The sequence below is a fragment of the Falco peregrinus genome, chromosome 5 (assembly GCF_023634155.1).
Source record: "Falco peregrinus isolate bFalPer1 chromosome 5, bFalPer1.pri, whole genome shotgun sequence".
NCBI lineage: Eukaryota > Metazoa > Chordata > Aves > Falconiformes > Falconidae > Falco > Falco peregrinus.
In genome coordinates this window covers 9,537,391-9,556,702 of record NC_073725.1, presented here as the reverse complement: position 1 = coordinate 9,556,702, position 19,312 = coordinate 9,537,391, and the positions used below count along the sequence as shown (strand labels likewise).

At 38.8% G+C, this 19,312-nt stretch overlaps 1 protein-coding gene across 1 annotated transcript in view; it reads left to right on the top strand.

Annotated features, from left to right (window-relative positions):
* The window catches only part of ZNF385D (zinc finger protein 385D), a 436,566-nt gene that overhangs the window by 245,934 nt on the left and 171,320 nt on the right, over nt 1-19,312 (top strand). The gene's annotated exons all lie outside the window — the stretch shown is intronic.

The following is a 19,312-nucleotide window of genomic DNA, read 5'->3' as shown; positions in this document are numbered from 1 at the left end:
GAGGTGGCTGTCTGCAAACCTGAAAATGAGACTGTGTATTGGGTTTCCATGGCAAGGTTCTGGTGGGGCGGGGTGGGGGACAGACTACAGGGGTGACTACTGCGAGAAGATGCTGGAAGCTGCCCCTATGTGCGATAAAGCCAATGCCACCTAGCTCGAAGATGGACCTGCCGCTGGCCAAGGCCAAGCCCATCAGTGATGGTGGTAGCACCTCTGGGATAACGGATTGAATCAGGGGAAGAAAACTGGGTGACTGTAGCTGGAGAGAGAAGAGAGGTTATATGAGACACACAGCTCTGCAGACGCCCAGGTCAGTGCAGGAGGACAGGAGGTGCTCCAGGCACTGGAGCAGAGATCCCCCTGCAGCCCCTGGTGAAGACCACAATGAGTCAGGCTGTCCCCCTGCAGCCCGTGGAGGAGCCCACGCTGGGGCAGGGGGATACACGCAAAGGAGGCCGGGACCCTGTGGGAAGCCCTCGCTGGAGCAGGCTCCTGGCAGGCCCCGTGTCCCCATGGGGAGAGGAGCCCAGGCTGGGGCAGGTTTGCTGGCAGGGACCGTGACCCTGCGGGGACCCACGCTGGAGCTGCCTGTGCCTGAGGGGCTGCACCCTGTGGAAGGGACCCACGCTGGAGCAGTTTGTGAAGAACTGCAGCCCGTGGGAACGACTTATGTTGGAGCAGTTCGTGGAGGACTGTCTCCATGGGAGGGACCCCAGGCTGGAGCAGGGCAGGGTGTGAGGAGCCTCCCCTGAGGGGGAAGGAGCGGCAGGGACGGCGTGTGATGGACTGACCCCAGCCCCATTCCCCATCCCCTGCACCGCTCGGGGGGAGGAGGGAGAGAAACTGGGGAGTGGGGTTGAGCCCAGGAAAATGAGGAGGCTGAAGGGAAGGGGGTTTATTTCTCATTATCCTTCTCTGATTTGATTTGGAATAATTAAACTGATTTCCCCAAGTCGAGTTTGTTCCACCCATGATGGTAACTGGTGAGTGATCTCTCCCTGCCCTTAATGCACAAGCCTTCAATAATATTTTCTCTCCCCTGTCCAGCTGAGGAGGGAGAGTGAAAGAGTGGCTTTGGTGGGCACCTTGTGTGCAGCCAGGGTCAAGCCACCACAGAGGGTAAGTCAAGTCCCTTTCATCATGTCTTGAATTGTCGGTTTTTTCTGCAGTCATCAAAGCTACAGTCAATGCACAGCATGTCCAGCACGGTATCCCTAATACACAGCTCAGGGAAAAGCAATGGAAGACGTAAGGAGAAGTTAACTGGGACAAGAAATAAATGTTTATATCTAGGAAGGAAGTGTAGTAAATCCTATGTCTCTTCCCTCCTGAGCAAAGAAGGTAAAGTAACTGTTACAGGTTCTGTCTTTGGAAGTTTTTAATGCAGCATGTCTGGTTCATCTTATTTTAAAGTGATCAAATGGATGGAGCTGCACCTGGTAGGGAGACTTTCCTCCAGGCTTGATAAATCCATCCCCAAACTAACTCTTGCGGCTTGATGGGAAGCATGCTGCAGTTCCTGAGAGACTTTCACACTTGGCTGCAGGCTCCCGTGGGTTTGCCTGCCCTCAGCACTCTGCTTCTTGGGAAACAGTGGACCCAGTTAATGTTTCTTGTGTTTGTCAGCTGAGCAGCATTCATTTTTCACACTAACCAAGGGGGTTTTTAGGTTAAAAAAAAGTATATACTGTGAATCAGGCAAAGCAGAAGTTTGGTCTTGATTGCCAAACTTGGAAAAAAGCTGTAATTTGAGGAAGTAAATAATCAGTGTAGCTTCAGGGTTGAGCAGAGGTGACATACTTCCCTTTGCATTGCTTGGGCTTGTTGAGGTAGATCTTGGCACTAGGCTAGGGTGGACAATTTGGCTGGTAGATGCCCCTTTGGGGGATGCTGGATTTCACAGTGGGAGCCTGAAGCCAGTTTTGTAAGGGAGATGTTCGCCTTGTCCCAGGCTGCTCAGAGCAGTATAGTGAGAATTTGCTATCGGTTTATCAGGAATAGGAGTCTCCCTGCCCTCATCTTTCTGGTACTTGTAACCTGTCTCGTGCTGCTTATCAGAGGATGTCTGGCTCTTCCCTTTTACTGACTTCTCTCAGATTATTACTGTGCCTCATTAGTACATTTCTCTGGCTTCAGTGGCTTCCCCCTTGTTAGATTTCCAGGACTACTATCAGTCTTCTACAGTAAAAGCATGATTGTACAACTGTTCTTTTAATTTTACAGTCTCTGTCATGTCCTTAGCTTTTCATAGAAATCATGCAGGATATGAATAATCCAGGTAGGAGACCTGACATTAACTGTAAGTTTTAACTCTGTAGGTTTTGTTCGCTGCATACCTGTATACATCCATATGAAACACTGATATTTCTAACCTAAGGGGCCAGTTTCTGATGCCATTACTCGCTTTGCCTTGTATCTTTTGATCGTGAGGGCTGACACACAGTAGGTCTGTTCACATAGTTCAAATCTGAGTAACATGGCAGGACTTAATTTTAAATAACGTCTATGTAGATGTGAGAAAAGCATCAACTTGCAGTTTTCTGAAGTGATAATATCTAAAAGCAACTCGTCCTGAATGTCTGGAATGCAGCAGTTTCAAGGGTATCCCAAGCAGTTACGGCAACAATTTCCTATACCTGGTGTCTGAGGATCAAAATATCTGAGTTAGTATTTTTCTTCAAGCTGACTCTTTCACATAGGTAGACTCCTTTAGCAATTAATTTGTTATGAATATACTCTCGGTTCATAGGTGAAGCACCCGCTCTAGTGAAGGACAGATTGTGATCTGTGTCTGCTTTATTTTTTTATTTCTTAGAGGTGTATTAAAACCATTCCTGATGTTCTTGAAGCATTGAGGTACTTTGTTTTGCTACATGCCAGGTAGCTTGGAAAGGTAGAATTCAAGAAAGAAGTTTGCCCACATGCTGGAGATCATATTTTTTAGTTGAATCTAATGAACATTTGGCTCATAACCCATGTCTATTTAAAAAAAAAGAACTCCCCCCCCCCCCTTTTAAAAAATAGTAAGTGCAAAACTCAGTTAAAAGTTTTGCTGGTTGTAGATTCGTGTGTAGTAGTACATGGAGTTTAATTTGTGTTTTAGAGTTGCTTTTAGCTTTAATTTTTAAAATATAACTGAGTGAACAAAACTTCATCTGGAAAAAAGACAAATGAGACTATTTTCTGATAACGAAAGTCAGCAAAGCATAGCCTGATTCCTTGTGATAGGGATAAATCTATTTGCACTAATGTGCTTAAAAAGCAACTACTAGTTTTTAATGAATGTAAAAGATTTACTTTTTTAGCAGAGCTGCTAAAATAATAATCATACATAAAGGGTACTTCACACAAGCTCAGGAAATTATATTCGGAGATTTAGCTAGGGAATTTGGTTCTGGTTTGAAAGATAACATTCATTTATATATACAAAAAAATTGTTTTGTTCATTAGCATACTTTTATTCTGCAGACACTGAAAGCTTTAATGCCCCCCAAATTACTTAGATGTAACTTAGTTTTATGAGTTACCAAGAACTAAAGTATAAATAGCCTTATTATTCTGTTGCAGCTAGTGCAGTACTGTTCTAAAACACCACTATGGCACAATAGGAGGCATTTTAAAAGGTGGGTGGGTTTGCTTTTTTCCCCTCCACTAGTGTAGCAGATTAGCTTGATTCTGAGATAATATATGGACTGAAAGTGGATGTATGATTTTAAGACATCTGGTGAAGTGCAGACTTTCAACATTAAAGCATTAAAATGTCTCTAATGGACAGGCACTATCTCTTTTGAAGTGAGACTTCTGATTCATAATCTAATGCAGTACCAATGGAAGATTAGTCAAGTCATTTTAATGAATAAGAAAACTGGTTGGATAAAAATGTGCTGGAGATGGTTTTCATTTGCTCACCATCTATAAATAGATATGCATATATACAGATATAAAAGTGTAGTGCCATTTGTGATAGAAGCCAGTAGAGTTGCAGTTATGAAAAACTGGAATAAGGAAGCAGACATTTGGGCTCTTAATTTTTAAAAACTCAGCTGGTTGTCACAAACAGGTATCAATAGTAAGAGTCATGTGGCTACAAGAGTCATTGCACTTTGGGAATTTCTCATAAATTGCAGTTAATGTCTCCATGTTCTCCAAACAAACTCATGACATGGTGTATAGAAACTAGTATCAGACAGCACAGACAAATATCAATACATCATCATTGATTATTAATGACTCCACAAGGCTGAATTATGCACTAAGAAATCTGCTTTGTTTTAGCTCTGCATTTCTGTTGCTTGAAATCTTACATTAATCACTGTGAGCCTATTAGGTATAAAGCAGAGACTGGAGAAACTGTTGAAAATAATTGCCATTCTCTGGAAAATTGATTGAAGTGAATTTAGTGGCAGCTTTAGAGTTGAGAAGTATGTGCTTTAAGTGATACTTTTTTTCTTTGCTTAAAATGTAATTAAAAACCAAACAAACAAAATAAACCAACAACAACCACAAAACCCCAACAGCCTGGTACCAGAAAAATATAGTTTAAATTGCTGCTAGCTGTTAATACCCAAACTGTACTAAGTGGTAATATTCTTACATCAGATTGATAAACACACATACAAAAAATACAGATTGCCAGCTAAATTAGTCTGGGAATCCTGGTAAATCCTTAGTATGGTCTATAATGTCTGCTAGGGGCAAGAATGTATTCTGTTAAGACTTGCCTACAATCTATATTTTCAGTCTATGCATGTCAGTCAAATTGTTTCAGGAAGGGCTTTAGCTTCTCGGATACAGAAAATGGCCATGAAAATGTCCTTCAAATCCATGTCCCCAAATGTAACTTTCAGCGGGGTAAAAGGTGAAGCTTCCTAGGTTAAGGCTTTAAAGCTGGCTGGGGCTTTCACAGTGACCCTAGACTGGAAGTGTGGTTAAAAGTGTGTTTGATCTAATTATTATTTTTCCTCAATTTTTATTTCTACTCTTTCCTTCTAAAGAAAGAGCATGTTTAATGGTGTTTGTATACAGCAGCAACAGACGAGTTGCCAGAAATTTTTGTGGGTCGTAATGCAGCAGCCCCTTTGGATTATATCCTTTAATCGTTATCACGTGATTAAGACACATTCCTAAGGCTGCTCGAAAATGGTTTGCATAGTCTGGCTTAGTGACATTGCACAGGAATACAAAGGTGACTTGTAAATTCAAGATGGGTTAAAGATGGCTTAGACTTACAAACTGTGTTTGTATTGAGTTGTTGCATGGTTTTATGAATAGGAGTAAGAGCATTACACATAAAGCTAATGAACTCTTAATGTGCAGTCATGTAGCCAGAATACAAGTGATTATATACTTACATGATAAATTCCAGCATAGGGGAAAATTATTTCTTTTCATAGCCACATATTTTACCCCAGTAACGTGTTCTGTCTGAAGAATATACGTTAAATCTTGTTTAAGAATGTACGAGGTTATGTGTAAGAGGCATCAGATGAATCTGTCAGAGCTCCCTGTTGATGGGGTATGGCAACCAATGGCTTGGCAGCTCTCTACTCGCACACTTCCCTGCAATCAATATTGTATTAATCATTTAGTTTCTGCCAATTTAAAATGGATATTCTTCCAGGGACTGCATCCAGCAGAGTGAAATGTGATGTAGCATCAGCATTATTGTTGCGTTGGGAATGCGAAGTAAACCCAGGAAGTTTTAAATTGGCCTCTTAAAGCAAGTGTGGCATTTGTCTATGTGTGTGAAATTTATGCGCGGTGAACTAAACATATAGGAATATTTTGCGAGACACTTTCCCTCAGTCAGCAGACTAAAAGCCTGAAAAAAACCTGTACGAATAGCAGCAAATGGCCAGTGCAATCCTGTCTGGATCCTACCAAAGAGCTTGCAATAGGAGGCAGGCATCACAGAAAAGAGGCTGTTTGGCGTTCCTTGCTTGTCCTCATGCATTTGGTTTGTGGGCGTTTGGAATTTTTTCACATGAATGCAAAACAAAAATTCACATAAATGAAATAGTTGAAGGAGCATTGATTACTGACCTGAAAGGGGAGGGGAAATGAGAGTGCACTTTTCCAGGATGATTCATGCTAACAGAGCATAATTTGGGAACTGAAGTTCATTGCTTTGCAATGTGTTATAAGAGAAATTATTTTATCATAGGAATAGAGGAGAGCCTTTTGGATGACAAATGTTTTCTTGTGCATGACCTCCTCCCACATCCTTTTCTTCAAAGTTTAAAAGGCAAGAAGGTGCCAGTAGAGGTAGTAATTACTATAAATCTGGTCTTTGGAGGCTCTCTCATATGTGATTGTATTTAATAATCATTGCCTTCTCTGCCTCTTGTAAAAGAATGTTAAAAGTGTTTCCTATGGGTTTTTGTTGTTTGGTTGGTTTTTTTCCCCCTTTGATTGTATTGCAAGGCAGAGCTGTGGATTGCTCTGCTGGCTCCCTCTTTTCTGGATAAGAGCAATAGACTTATGAACATTAATTCCACTCTATGGCCGTGTGTAAACAGATAGGCCTTTTAGTTGCTGATTTACTGTTTCCTTGCAAGTACACTATGTTTGGACCCATATTGCACAGCTTATCACTGTAAACTTTTCTATATCTTTTGCACAAGTGACTTGCTCGTGCTAGCAGCAATTTTGTAGCTACTTGATATGTGTACTGCTGCATCAAGCTCAAGTTAATCAACTCTGTGTTTGTAGAGAATTAGGGTAAAAGCTGTCTATGTGAGCCTTCCTGACTTCTCTGAGCAGTTACTTCTGAGAACTTTTTGACTATAGGATATGGTCCATTCTGTTCTTTGTTACATACTTTTCTTTTTCTTGCGTCTTTTTATACCGTGCTCTTGGAGAGCGCTTGTAAGGTAAAGGCAGAGATCACACAGTAGCATGGGTTTAGCTGTTCTGGAAATATAAAATGTCATCAGTTTCTGTCCTCACCATTGGGAGCACCACATAAATGTATAATGAACTGCTCGTTTTTAGAAAGCTTATGGTTCTAGTGGCAGAGAAGATGAATAATCTTTGCATTTTTAGTTCCCCTTTTGATAGAATGTGGCAAAAATGTTGGTCCACAGAGATAGCTAGAGGGGGTAGGAAAAAAATCCACCAGCAGTTGGGTTAATCTGTGCATGTGAGCAATCTTAAGTGAAGGGCTTGCTGGCGTAAGTTTGGCTTGAAGGCTGATTTTCATGCACTGGTCCAATATTCACAGGAGGGGCAAGTTGATTTGTAAGGAAATTTAGGCTTCTACATTTCAGAACCACGCCCAACCTAATTGCTTAATTTTTTTATTTAACAGAGGAGGCGGAACAAAATGAAACTAGACATTTCCAAGGAATGATTCGTCATACCTGGTTTAGACTTCACTGTAGGCTGAGCTGATGGAGGTGTAAGAGTGCCTGTCTCTATTGGTGATAAGGGAAATCTAGAGAGCTAGTTCAGATGCAGGCAGTGAGAACACCTCAGGCTGGACATTGGTATTCTAATGTACTCTCTGGAGTTTGTGAACCTGCAGATGTAGCCTTTCCTATGTTCACACGTAAGACAAAATAAAGTATTATATTGCTTTGAAAGCAAGCTAGATGCACTCTTGACTGTGTCTATCCATTTTGTGGGCTACTGTTTTATAGGTAACATTGAATAACAAAATGGATATTACTGTATGAGGTGTTTGCTCCAAGTCTTGCTTTTTTTTTTTTTTTTCCCTCTGGAGGACTTCCTTTCAGTTCAAAGAAATTTGTCAGAAGCTTATTTTTTCATACCCTCCTTGGAGCTAACGTAGTCCATGTGTCAGCCTGAGTCACCACTGTGATGGTGAGTTGTAGTAACTGATTTGGGATGATTCAACAGAGGCAGCAAATGTTCTTCACTGGGTTTTGCTTCTGATCCAGGTTTATAAAGAATATTTTGCTGAAGTTATACGAACCACACTTACAGGGAGTCTGCTCACAGCTGAAAATCTGTAACTCTGTGCCATGACTAGTTTCCAAATATTCAATAGAAACATATAACTTAGATGTTACATGTCATTTTATGTTTGCCATTAGATCCCTGTCTGTACAGGCTACAAGTAAGGAGCAAGGCCAATGCTGCCAAAGAATTTTATGGCTATTTAGATGGAAACTATCTAGGTGCAAAGAGAGTTGCTCAAGTGTTATAAGCCACCTGCACATTTTTTGTGCCTGTTAACAAAAATTAAGTCATCAAGTTCCTGAAAAAAGTAGGAGCTAGAGTCTTTCATGCCTTCACGTGCACTTAAGTGTTATGTTCTCTTAAAATTATATACCCCTGCTTATTGTTGGGAGCACTTTTAGGCAGACAATTGCCCAAAAAGCAAGGCTGTGGCATATTTCTTTATAGCATATTCTGTCAGCAAGCCATTAAATTCTTCTTTTTCAAATAACATCTATTCCACGTGATTACTCTATTGCATATCTTCTGTAAGATGACCTCATACAGTAAAAAAAAAAACATTGACATCATCTAGGTTTTAATATAACGTATAAAAACAAAACTTAAAAAAACCCTAACAAACAAAAATAATCCAAGCCAAAAATCCAATTTATTTTCATTTCTTGAAACTGTTTTGCATTTACTTTTTTTTTTGTTTTTTTACTGCTGTGGAAACCAAAGACTGTTAAGAGATCCAGTTTTCCTTTAAATTGGTTGAAACATGTGGAAGCGAGGATTTTCTTTTAAATTAGCAAACACTTCATGAAAGACCCTCAAATCCCAAAAGCATATAGAATACTTGAATGTCAGTATTTGCTATGAGATCTGTTTATAAACATACTGCTATGTTGGCTCATCTGTATACTCCACATCTGAGAGAGCTTCCAAAACAGTCTGGCCTATACTTTAACTGTTGGAAATGTAGTAGAAACAAAAATTGTGTAAAAAGTGCCCATTTTGGCCAACCCTATATCCCTTTTTGGACACATTTGTGCCAGAGCAGATGTGGTGTGCAGCTGAACACTATTTACTGCATGGAAACATCCAGCTGATCAAAATTTCCACACTGTGACTGCAATAATCCTTCATTTCTGTTGCTTATTCGAGATTCACCCTACCAGTGAATCAGAACGGTGATTTAGCATGGGTATTGAAAGGGAGACTTATTATCTGTGGAAAAATAGTTAAGGTATTAGCAGGATGCTATTACTTGCAATAATATACTTTTGAGCCAGACCTTAATAAGCCACGTGTTATTAAGCAAAAACATTGCCATGAAAAGTCTTCCTTAGACTTGCTGGATGTTTATAGAATGGTTGGCCACGGATACTGCATGCTGGAAATGCTGTCTTACTTGCTAACATCAACTGTGAAGTGAGATTTTTCACATACTGGTCTGTCTTCCTGAAGTTTAAGAATTAGAAAGGATGTGAAAATCTGCATGCCTGTTGTTAGCTATCTATGTATTACTACATAAATGATGAAAAACTAAGTCATATTTTCTTGCAATCCTCCTAATCAGAATTGGTCTTTTGTGCATTTCAAGAGCTTCATTCAGGTGCAGGTGAAAGGCAAACTTGGCTTGACTGACTACATGTAAAGTGCTTCCACATTTAGATGTGTTCTGTGAAATAAATATGAAAGAAAAAAAAAATCCTTTGTGTCTGAAAATGCAGTTTGCACTGCCATGAGTGTGAGAGAGAAGGGAGAATGACAGAAGAGGGGAGGATTTGGGAGAGTGAGAAATCATGAGTTGAGGGGAAAAGAGAGCTCCAGAAAATACTTAAGAAAAACCTATAAAACAAACAAAAAAACCCACAAGAACAAAACACTCTGAGTCAAATTAGGTAGTAAATGAGTCATGATATACACAGATAGCATCCCATGTAACTGTGTTTCTATTGTGAAAAATTGCAACTAAGGTAATATTGCTGGTGTATGCTAAAATGCTGTGTCCAGAGGAAAAAAAATGCATAGGGGTGCCTTTCCCCATTTTATAATTGCTATAAAACAAAATATTGATACTCTCTAAAACCTGTTTATTTTTTTCTTAAATGCCATGTAAGAATATGCTCTGGTCAAGGGTTTATGGAAAATAAATACAACAAGCTATATTGAAAATGGATTCCTGAGAAAGATCAATAAATATTGTATGTAGCAGAATGAAGTTATCAAAATGCAAATATTTTAAACATAACAGAATTTAACGATTGCCAAGATAAGCTATTCCCTCAAAGCATGCTGAAGACATTTTCTAGTTTACATTATGTAATTAAATTCAAGCCTGAAGAATTCAAAATCATCCTAAAGATGTTATTGGCAATGTGATTTAATGTTGGTGATAATGATGAAAATGTAGCATGAAGGCCACAAGAGTATTATAAAATTACGTTTGAAAGCTGACAACAATTGTTTGCAAGTATTTTTTTGAAAACTACTCAATAGTGACATAATGAACAAAAGACCTTTTCCATTATTAGCAGCACAACCTCCTCCTGACACAATTTGGGTCAAGTTCACCCCAATGTGACTTCCATAGTCTCACTGAAGCTATACCAGGAGAAAATGACCCTTTTTTATCTTGGGGGGGACCCCAAACAAACAAACGAATAAAAGCCAGCCCCAAACACAAACATGTAAGTAAACACAGTGTAAGGAAAATGTGTCATTGCTTTTGTGCAACATAGTAAAATGTTTTGTTTATGTTCTTTCAGCTATATGAGAGATGAGTACAGGTTTTATCTTCACTGCTTTCTCACAGCTGGTTTTATTGTTTATATGTAGGGGAACAGTGTGAGCTGAATGCTGCCCTAGAGTCAAGAGCTCCAGGGGTTCAGCTTTTTTTTTTTTCTGACTAACTAATCTCGTGAATTGTGTTGTTAAATCCACATTGCATCTGCAAAACAAGGATATACTGTTTCCCACCTCGTAAGATCAGCTAGCTGAAAATGCAGCAACTCTTGCAAAAATATTATGTCACAAATGTTGATGTCCTTTGATCTTTCTGTATTACCAGTGCCTCAAGCCTGGTAAATTAGGACTTCATCAGTCAGGGCACAGAAAGCTTAGTTCTGTGAAGCTTATCTTGGCACTGGTAGGGGGACATCTCAAAAGGTGCCAGTGTTTTGCTGTTGATGAGCGAGCATCATTTAGCTTGCTGAGTTGAAAGGGTCTTTAACTAGGATTAAAAAGGGAGAGAACTATTTGGATAGCACTGCTTCCTACTAGAGCAGCTTTACAGTCAAACTGCCCCTCTTGAAAGGATTTATTTGTGTGACCCCTGGTTGACAGTGATGTGGTATTTATAGTATTTAGCCAGTCATCAGAAATGACTAATTATGCCCCCCTTGGAATATACATGCTTTGATGACTCATGTAATATGCTCTCATTATCTCACCATTTGGTATCTCTGATACATTTAGAAATATACATATATGTATAGTGGTGGTACTTAACATCTGCCTTTCTTAAAGTTCTGTAAATTAAATAGTTTGTAATTTTTTGCTAAAAACTGTTTCACCCCCCGCAGTGTTCCCTTTCAAAGGAATAGGTGTTTCTTGTTCAGTCAGTCAGTCTTGCATTTGTCATTTTACAAAATCTTCCAGCAGGCTTGAATGCAAGTAAGTCAAGGAAAAAAGATCAAAGGCTAATCCATTAGCAGCCTCTCAGATCTGACCTTCCCTTAGAAAATATTCTATGAAAAGTTTAAAATTACTCTTTACAAAAGGGCAAAAGACTGTAGCAGAAAAATGATGATATACGTAGCATGTGCAACAGCAGAACCAAACCACTAGTTAATCTGCTTCTCAACTGGAAAATCATATTAAGTAGTCACATAATATGTAAAGAACAATCTCTTCTTGTAAGTTTGCTGTTTGTATGTAGCTAGGTAGTACTCTGTGTAACTTTCTTCTAAAGAAACCCTGGAAGTACTCTTCTCAAAACACTACTTGAAAGCCTCTAAACTGTGGTGTTCTGTGATTACTGTTGCTTTAAACTTGGCAGAAAATTAAAGAGATTCAGATCTTAAATATTTATTCATTGCATTTTCATTGAAGTTATATAATTTTAAATTTAATCTATATTTTTTTAAAGTAACAATGTATTTTGTCTCCCTCCACTGAGCCCAGACTGGCACCTAAGAGTAACTCATGGGCCCCACTTTATTATTTATCCAAAAAATGGCTATTAGTAGCAATGTATCCAACAGTTTTATGATTAAGTTTCTGAGTCAGGAACTGCATTTAAGTGTGCTTGCATTTTTATCCCAGTAAAAAAAAAAAAACCAAAAAAACAAAAAAAACCAAAAACAAAAACCAAAACAGCAACAACAACAAAAAAACCCAAACAGTAGCCTAATACATAGGTTACCTGGATGTTTGGGACAGTTTTAATTACTTGTTTGTCTTGATTCAGATGAAGGTGTTCACCAAGGATAGGTAAGACTGAAGGTAACCTACTGACACAAGTGAGCTATCCTTAAAGATCTTCTTCTATTGTTTGTCTTAGTGGAGTCTTTATTTGTAGATCTAAACATTCATAGCATCAGACAGAAGCTGATAATATCACAAGCTTATTAAAGCACTCACCAGCTGTCTAACAGACGGTAGTCCAAATTCCTGTAATGAATGGATGAGGACAGGTGATGGAATGGATGAGGACAGGTGATGGGAGGTAAAGCATGTGCTATGGAACCGTGGATATTAATCCTTGCATAAGGGGCACAAGCCTTGAGTAGCCTGCAATATTGCTGGTTAACCTCCAGCTAGGACTAACATGCCCAGCTTTCAGGGGGCTCCAATGGACTTCTACCCAGTGCAAGACCCTCTCCGAGGACCTTGATTAAAACCATGGTTCATTCTTATGCTTCCCCTATGCATTGGTTGGGATATTCAACAAAGATGGGGGGGAAAAAAAGAGGCTTCTAACCTGTCTAGAACAGTTATGAGGCCCAGAAGACAAAGTTAGTCATGACAAATTTTTATGTCCAGCAGCAATGAGCAGGAACCCGCTAGGACTTTATTAAGGATAATTCCTAACACTAATCATACTGTAACCTGCTAAAATGTTGACTATTATAATTTAACTTCTTCCTCATTCTAATCAAATGTCTCTGGGGTACTGAATAGAAAGTAAAAAATAATAAAATAGAGTGCAAATTTTATCAGTCCTAATTTTACAGTTTGGCCTCATATCCAATGATGATGAAAAAAAAGATCACCTTGATGAGCAGGAATGAGACAGAAAGAAGGGGAAAGGGGAATTACAATGTGGCTATTTACCATTTATACATAATTATACATCTGAGAAAGCATCTAGCACTGTTATGTTATGCTGCATGCATATGTGTGTATACGTGGCTGAATATAAATATGTGCATATATGAGTGTGCGTACCTGCTTTATGCAATATTGCACTCCTCGTGTATGGTACTTCCTGTATTTGTTTTTGAAGTCATTGATTTTAAGAGATGTAAATGAAGATGAAACATGGCTCGGTGGATTTTAATGTACAGACAGTTAGTCTTGGGAAAAATAATTACTTGATTAAATGCTCTGTGGACAGTGAGCAGGGGAGTGGTAGATAAATGATGAAAAGTGTATCAGTACAAAAAGTATCAACAGCTTATAAAACGTGATAAATTATCTTTAGTGGGATAAAACGGGCACTGCAGACTTTTGTATAAAATTAATTTACTAAGGCCTCATGTTTCTTGCACTATTTTCCTTGAAACCTTTTCTGTCAGTGATGCAGTTTTCTATTACACAAAACTAAACTGCCAAATCACTGCAACCCACAGGTGAGCTGGAAGTCTTTTACGTTGTAGTCACTTCCAAGCAGTCAGAGCATAAATGTTCATGAAATGACAATCACTTTTTTTATGTACTGAGAAAGTAGAGGATCTGCAGATGAAGTGAGTGTAATAATTCTGCATACCATCGAGCATCTTCATGAAAAAATCATCTGTTCTGCTGTCTGCAGACCACTCCTCAGTGCTGGGCAGATACACGGACCCCTACGACTCTACAGCCAGCTTCTCCTCCTCTAACACCCCCAAGCTGAGATGGTGTTGGCATGAACGATCCTTCTGTCCAAGATGAATTCGTAGACAGTCAGTACACCTGAAACAGTTGTCTCATATCTACAGAGTCCAGAGAGATGTGGCTTGGGGTTTTCAAACCCATTTGAAATTCTTTCAGTTGTTAATGCTTTGTAGAAATATGAAGTTAAGCTGTAATTGACACCTTTATCTGTGGTATAACATTCATCTCTATAGTGCAGAGGAGAAAAAATTCTGTGAAGCGAGGACTTGGTCCAATATTTTCTGTCTCTACATCCATATTTAGGCACCTAGAGTAACTAGGCTTATTTTTAGAGGTGCTGAGTGGCAAACTGACTAAAAACTAAAGTCACTGAATTATAGAAAAATAGCAGCAGTACTGTATTTAGGCTATCTTGTTTCAAAATTATTTATTTCCTAATTATTTTGGGATAAATACAATTGCAAAGTATTTGTATTTAGATGGATTCTGAAAAGTGCGTATTGAAGAGAAAGCTTGGCTTTGGGGTACAGTCTTTTCATTCAGCTGTGGGAAACAGAATTACTTATAGGCTGCTATTATGGTAGGGTGTTTTCAAACCTGATAATTAAATTCAGAAGTATGGCAGATCAAAAGGAAACTGTACAGGAATAAGATGTAACAAGAAAGTCAGGAACAGATACAGACAAGTTTTTTACTGTGGATGTTGCTCTGAATTAGAATGGCAGGAGGCTCTGTCAATAAGATCAAAAGGTGGAAACGGATGAAAACTCTCCTTTTACTGTTAATTATTGTAAAGCAGGTAGGAAGGTATTTGAACACTATTGGCAGAGTGGTAAAAAGCAGTGACTTCCAGCCCTCCCCCACCCCCCCTTCTGAGAGAAGAGTACTGGAGCACGTGAAATTTAAAAGAAATCGTTTCCAGGTGACTTTAACAGTCTTTTTTTATTTTCACTGTTAACACTGAATGGTTATATCATCTAACAGCCAGTTTGTCACATGTTCCTATATTTTTCTTAAAGGTAAACATGAATAACATGGATTAATCCACAGGGATTTTAGTTGAATGTGGCTATTGTACGATGCCAGCTTGGTCATTCAAGAGTGGTATTTTCCTCTGTACCAGAGATTTTTGAGACAGACATTTTTAATCTCTGGGGTTTTTGCATAGGATGAAATACTGAGGCACTGTGTGGCCATTTAAGAGCTCAGAAAATTTTCTCAAGCACTGGGGAAGCTAATGTTATCGTTAATTCCTTAGGAGATAATTCAATTGTTCTTGTATAAATTTCATGCTAGTTTCACTTGCAGGTGTTCTTCATGTTCTGTTCTAAATTGCTGCTTAGCGTTGCTGAGCACAGTGGGTAGTTGCTGTGATGATCCCAGATGGAGCTGAATTTCAATGGGTATAAGTGACCTGCAGAAGCGCCAGATCTTTGAAAAGGTTTGGAAGCCTCAGCTGGGATTCAGCTCTCTTTTCTCAGAGTATGTATAGTTTGGTGTGTATCTATAGGTATCAAGAGTGAATCAAGTGTCTAGGCTCCCCTTTTGATCCAAGAAATTCTTTATAGTTAATGGAGCTTGGACAGCTACTTGGCCAACCAAAGTTGGTGTCTGCTTCCAGATGTGATAACTTTTCTGACTTTGACTGTATCAGTTTGATCTCCGTTGACTGTGACGGGAAATGAGACATCCAGACACCCACATGTACACATAAAAACTTAAGTATCGGTCTCCAAATCAAATCCCACCTACAGTGAGATCTACTGTAGAAAGAGTAAATGTCGCTGATATTTTCACTTCCTGATGACTTGTTTCATTAACTGTGTTGTGAAGCTTGAATGTTTGGAACTGCAAAATGCTTACACATGGACACGTGAACCAAATTCAGCACTGGTGTGAACAAAAACAGTATAAATTTTTCAAAATCATCTTATAAAAAGTTGAACGCTATGCTGTAGCCTGCATCTTTTTATACCCTCAAGTTAGTGTCTTGTCTGCTGCCATTTTGTCCTCCTCCCCTTTGTGCACGGTAGTTCCTGATAGATTGCAGCTTACTCGCCTTTGACTAGTGTTTCCTTTGATAACATCATGTTGGCCAAAATAATTTTTCCTTGGATATTAAAAAGGAATCCAAACACATAATGTGCATTATCTATGACATCAGTTAAACTATTAGCCAGTTAGGCAGGAGAAATTTCATTTCCAGTGACTATAAAACAGTTTATCATCTAACCTGTTACACGTTGATACCCCTCTGTGAGTTGGTGGAATGAGAGAAGTACCTGCAGAGAGGCATCAATCCTCCCCTCAGATAACAGTTTCCCCTGGGGGATGAGTTGCCCCAGGAGGCACCTGCAGCACTGTCTAGTTCAGTTGAGATGTCTCCTTTCTAGGTAGTCAAAGCTGGATGTGCCTTGAGCTCCTGCTTCTTCTTAGTTCCAAACATGGTGATGGCACCTTGCAGAAGTTTCAGGTGCTGCTGCACAGTATCTCGGCTCTCCGAAGCAGGAGGGAAGTTGCAGGGCCGGGTGGCTGGTGGTGTTTGTGGCCCTTCCTGGCTGTAGGTCTGCACTGCAGCCTTGCTCACATCAATTGACCCAGTATGAAAAACAAGCTGCTCTGCACCCGCGCACGTCGCAACTGCATCTGCTGGCATTTTCCTCTTAGAGTTATATATTGAAATCACAGTTCAGTGCCTTCATAATCACTGGGAAATGTAAAATCGTACTGCATTGCAACTCTGGCTTTTTTTCTTTTCATCTTTGAACAGCTCTATATAGCGTCAAGAAAATGAAGAAGTATTGTTTCATGCCTAAATCTTGAAATTTTTCCATTTAGGGACTTAAGGGTGTGGAAATGGATTTGATTATATTCTATAGGAGCAAACAGAATACAAATGAAATCTTTCACATATTTTGTGCTTCAAGATGGTTTATTTCTGAAAGGAAAATTAGGAGCAGAACTGATTGGGAAGAAAAAAGATAGAAAGGCTTGGGAAGAAAACGGACACTTCTTTAATAATTGTAGGTCACCAGATGACTAAAAAAAAAAAGTCATTTCATGTTCAGAAAATGGAAAACTTTGGCTAAAAGTCTGTTCTGGTTTAGCCACAAAAATAAGGACAGCAAAAGGAAATTAAAAAGCAACTTGGAACGAAATTATGAAAGAGGAAGTAGATACTAATCAATACAAATTAGAAGTAAGAAGTATGGAGAACTTACAGGGAAAGCCAAAAACAGGAAATGAAAAATCAGTAGTTGGCAAGACAAAAAACAATTAAAAGGTTTTACTGTATTAAGAACAAAAATCCTAATACTATAAGCCACTAGATGGAGATAGTAAGATTCTTATGAGTGATTTGAAAGAGTCGTAAGTGTTAAATAAATATTTTTATTCTGTAGTTTGAAAACTGCGTGATGCTGTCCTCATATCATGAGTGTTCTACTTTCCAAAATGCCTAGAAGAAAGAAAGAAAGATGTCAAGCAGCAGCTACTTGGACTAAAGACTGTTTAAAATTAATAGGCCTGGATAACTTTTGCACACAAGTCCTAAAAGAAAACCCCAAACCATCCCTGTGAAACCGCAGGGGAGGGTTGTACAGGAGCGCCGATGTTTTGCTGGAGTTGAAGTGTAACTGATACCTATGCAGTAATTGCATTGCTGTAATTTCTGAGCAAAATGAAAAGGTCTTTAATTAATATGCAATCAATTTTAGTTATTTTGGTTTAACCGAATATACAGACAAGTAAAACAGGCAGTATAAACAGACCATCTCACTATGTAATGTCTGGTTTTGTTACTTGAGACTTGTCATTTGATAAAGATGATTTTAGAAGTAATAGATGTGCATAGTTTTGACCACTGTTTTCTTTTAAACAGATGCACTATACAGCATAAGGCGTGTATGCATCTGATTAAGGAGGAGTTAATTGACAGATTCTCTACATACCAAATTTAATGAATTTGTGATGGTACAATCAGAAATGTGAAACGCAAGTCAGACTGAACAGATTGCATCCTGTAAATCATAGTGCAAAAAAAAAAAAAAATCTAGCAGGCAAAAGCTGTATAGAATTTCTCAGTGCAACATCTGGATTTATAAATTTAAATTTGTATGTAATACATTTATAAATTGTGAGAATATAATTCCTGTATTGTGGTTGAGCGATGAATCTCAAAAGGTATATTGCAAAGTTGTAGAGAGTCAGAAAGATGGACTGAATAACTTGTTCACCTTGACAAGGGTAGTGATGGATTGTCTACATGTGATATACCCAAAAATCACGCATTAGACAAATTGTACTGAATGCAGTACAGACATAAAATTACAAGGCGAAAAAGGGAGAAGGGAAGGACTATGGATGTTGGAGCTGATGTTGCCGCCGGTGCTAGTTTTCAGTCATTGACTGGAAAAAAAAAAAAAATTAAATTGTGTGTGTATGAAAATATCTTTGGCATCAACTCAGACAAGCTTCTTGGTCTTGTAATTTGCTTTTAGGACCACCTTTCTCTTTAAAATTATTATCAATATACATAGTCATAGAAGCTTCTGCACCATTTGTGTATTCATTCACATTCATTATCTTAAATCTTGTCACATGCTTAGGAGCAAAAGGTGACAGGAATGTGTATTTAATAAAACAATAAGCAGCGATAGTGCCCAAAATGTCCGTTTGGTTTTGTTGGCAGCATTCTGTTTGTTTGTGCAGTAACTATCCATATCCATGGGAAGGAAATTGAGGAAAATACAACCTTTCAATTGCCATGTCATCTACGTTTAAACTGTAAAATACTAGAAGTACTAGCTTTAAGCGTACAGAAACACAGTATTGTTACTATGTATATTTCTGAAGCCTTTTATGTAGAAAATCCCAGCTGTTTAAAAAAGAACAGTGCTGCAAGTACTGTTAGTGAACTGATAAAAGTCTGCATGGCAAAGGTTTGTAGTGGCTCTCAGAATCAAAGGTGAGTCTTTGTTTACCTCTTGAAAATGCTTTTATAGGAGGTTCTGGTTAGCCATTTCCAATAGAGAATGGAGCAGTTGATCAGATAGCAGCTAAACTAATGAAAAGCATCATGGAAGTGACAGGAAGATTAATTAAGTTCCTCCAGTTGTATTCACGTGTGGCAGTACAGAGTTCCTTTGGGTACTGCTGCAGTTAAATGGTATTCATGGTGACAAATACTGCAGAGTTCCAGAAGTGACACTTCTGAGTCAAGGGTACAAAAACCATTTGGTAGTTTTAGCCAGTGGAGAACGTGCAAAACCAAAGATGAGCCTCTGTGGCTAGTTAAAATATACAA